This window comes from Benincasa hispida, chromosome 3, assembly GCF_027475165.1.
Source record: "Benincasa hispida cultivar pf3 chromosome 3, pf3_genome.v1.1, whole genome shotgun sequence".
Lineage (NCBI taxonomy): Eukaryota > Viridiplantae > Streptophyta > Magnoliopsida > Cucurbitales > Cucurbitaceae > Benincasa > Benincasa hispida.
Window position 1 is genome coordinate 52,153,084 of NC_143480.1, and position 3,800 is coordinate 52,156,883.

At 33.7% G+C, this 3,800-nt stretch overlaps 1 pseudogene; it reads right to left on the reverse strand.

Annotated features, from left to right (window-relative positions):
* Positions 1 to 221: 221 nt before the first annotated feature.
* LOC150037374 (uncharacterized) lies at positions 222 to 3,547 on the reverse strand (annotated as a pseudogene).
* Between the last annotated feature and the right edge of the window lie 253 nt (positions 3,548 to 3,800).

A 3,800-nucleotide genomic window follows, 5' to 3' on the forward strand; every position in this document is an offset into this window, starting at 1 on the left:
ACCTGTAAACATATTATACCAAATAAAGATTCACATAAACGAAAATGAAGTTCATTTTATAACAAGTAAAAAATTACGATATCCAAACGAAGTCGATACTAGAAATTACAATATCCAAACAAAGTCGATAAACATTCATATCACAAATACATAAAAGAAGTAAAATCAAAACAACATCTAGAACACTTCTCGAACACAGCATCTCCAACAATTGTCTTAGCTCATCTCCGAACAGCATTCTACAATAAAACAAAAACATTGAAATGTTATATCGATAAACATCCACAACACGTTCAAACTCCAATAGTTTGAGGAATGAATATATGAAACTGGGTGTAACTTAGACTGCAGCTAACTATTGCTCTTTGCATTAATAATTTACGTTTAAAAGGAAAATAGAGAGGATCATCCCAACAAAACACATCTTCCCACCCCCTTTTTTTCTCTACTTCCCTTCCCTTCTTTAATTTGTATTTCATCTCTACCAACGACAACACTACTTTCTCCATATTTTGCTTCTAATCACAACGGAGACAATAAATGACAAAGTTGTTTCTTTTTTCTTTGACAACGAACAGAGTTTTTTAGATACCAAATAAATCAAATGGAGAGAATAAGAGTAAGAAAGTGAGCAAAAAAATATGTGAGAAAAAAAACAATTAAAACAAGTGAGAAAAAAAAACAATTAAAACAATATGTGACGCCAACAAAAATTTAAAAAGCTAATCAAATTGCATTGGCAAAAAAAAAAAAAAAAAGGTCATCCATATAAAAATTTTCTAAATTTACTTTTGATCATCCTTACAAAAATCTCATAAAACGATATGTAATTTTAATTTTAGTTGTATAAGTGTGTGGTATGTGGCATCATTATCATCATCATTGATCAAACCATTTTGTCAATTTGTTAAAAGTTTTTCAAATATTTTAGAGAGAGAGAAAATGAATGTGGCTGAAATAAGGGGCAGATGAAAGTCTAAACTTTAAAGAATAGTACAGGGAAAGAGCAAGAGGCAGGGAGAGAGCGAGATATAGGGAGAGAGCGAGATTCCATGATTCAAATTCACCAAATATCTTGTGATCGGAAATGTTATCATTATTTCATTCATCTCTATTGAATTTCGTTTCAATCCCACTTAGATATCGCGAGTAGAAGTTCCATGATTCATTCATTGCATATGCTTCCGCTATAGACCCCTCGGGACGTGCTTTGTTTCGTACAAATTGTTTTAATGTTCGTAAACTTCTTTCAATAGGATATATCCAACTGTAACTAACTGGACCCACCACTTTGGTTTTATATGTAGATGAACTACAAGGTGTACCATTACATCGAAAAAGGCAGGTGAGAATATTCTCTCCAATTTACAAAGTATGACCATGATGTCTGCTTGTAATCCATTCAAATCACTTACACATATTGTCTTTGCACATAAGTCGCGAAAGAATGTACACAACTCAACAATAGCAGTGGATACGTTTTTCGGTAGGTATGCTCGAATACCAATAGGGAGTAGTCTGTGAAGCAACACATGACAGTTGTGTGTTTTCAGTCCCGATATTTTTTCATCTTTGTCATTGACACATCGTGATATGTTAGATGCGAATCCATCAGGGAATTTCACTGATTTCAAATACTTACAAAACGAAATCTGTTTACCATTTGTTAATGTGTATGCTGCATGTGGTTTTATAAATCTGTTATCGACCTGTATCAAGTGTAGGTCTTTTCTTATCTTCAAATCTTGTAAGTCTAATCGAGCGTTCGTTGTATTCTTTGACTTTCCTTCAATATTTAACAATGTGCCCACCAAATTGTCACATACGTTTTTTTCAATATGCATTACATCCAATTTATGTCGTAACAATAGTCTGGACCAATATAGAAGTTGGAAAAAAATACTTTTTTTAGTCCAGTTTAGAATTCGCTTTCTTTTTTTATCTTGCTTCGATGGATGTTTGCTAAGCACATAAAAGTTTAGCGTATTTATTTGTTGTAATCTCTTTTCTCCATTCATTACGACTGGTGGAGGTCTACGTTCAACTTTTCCATCATGTTGACTACTTCGACGCCAACTGTGATTCTCTGGAAGATAATATCGATGTCCCATGAATGATATTTTCCCTTTTATCCCGAAGGACGAGTTATCTTCTTTGCATATTAGACATGCTTGATAACCTTTTGTACTCCACCCAGATAAGTCAACGTAGGGAAGTCATTAATCGTCCATAATAAGGTAGCATATAGTTGAAAAAACTCACCAGCAACAAAATCATAAGTTCGCACACCAATTGTCCACAACTCTTTCAACTCTTCAATCAACGGTTGCAAGTAAACATCAATTTCCTTTCCAGGAGATTTTGGACCAGGTATGAGCAAAGACATAAAGAAGTTTGTTTCCTTCATGCATTTCCAAGGGGGCAAATTATAAGGAATTATCACCACAGGCCACATACTATAAGAAGTGCTCATATTTTCAAACGGATTGAAGCCATTTGAAGCTAATCCCAAACGAACATTTCGAGGATCTAAAACGAAATGAGGGAATTTGCGATCAAAATGTTTCCACCCCTCTGCATCAGCTAGATGTCGCAATACATCCTCCGTTTCAACTCGCTTATCTTTATGCCATCTCATGTCAGAAGCACTTTCTTTTGATGCAAACAATCGTTTTAATCTCGGTATCAATGGAAAATGATGCAATACCTTATGTGGTATTTTTTCTATCAATGGAAAATGATGTAATACCTTATGTGGTATTTTTTTACCCTTGCCATCATTAACTTTGTACCAAGACTCACCACAAACAGGGCATTGTTGCAAATCTACAAACTCATTCCAATACAATACACAATCATATTTGCACGCACGAATAGACTCATAACCTAGGCCTAAATCACGCAATTTTCGCTTGGCTTCATAAAAGGAAGTAGGTATAGAGGTGCCAGCTGGAAATGCTACTTTTAACAATTCCAGCAACATGTCAAACGATTTGTTACTCCAGCCGTTCAGAACTTTGATATGCACCAACTTCACTAAAAAGTTTAAGAACGAAAATTGCGAACACCCAGGGTATAATTCATTACGTGCTTCAGTCATTAAATCCTCGAATAAGTTCGTGGTATCTCTTTCTTGACCATTAAAGGACATTTCATTATTCTCAATTCTTCCTTCATTTGCATTCTCGTTTTCAATTGGAACTTGTAAATTGTTTATAAGATTCAATATCTCATTTTCTTCGACAGCATTACTCTTTATACTATCTACTTCAACATCCTGTATTGAATGACTTGTATGACTTCTAGATAAGTTTACCGACTCTCCATGATATACTCATTCACAATATGAGGGAGATATTCCATATGTTAATAGATGTCGTTCCACAATATCTATCTTTTCCCAAATTGAATTCATACAATTCTTGCATGGACATCTTATTCGTCCGAAATCATTAACATGAAAACTTGCCATATCTAAGAATTGTGATACTCCTTCTCTATACTCCACTAATAACTTATTCCTTAGTTTAATCCATTCTTTATTCATCCTTAAAAATAAATATTTTCTGACCAACTTGTAATCCAAAACAATAACCTGGATTAGAGGACAAAGTACAAAGTATTATTAAGCATTGAGTTCCATAATTTTCATTTCTTAAGGCAAAATAAACACATAGGTCCCTAGATCGCTTAAATTGTCTTAACAACTTTCAAATGTTTTATTTAATACGTCTCCAAGCTTTCAATTTTGTGTCTAATATAGGTCTTTCATCTATTCAACATCTTCTAAAATTTATAAG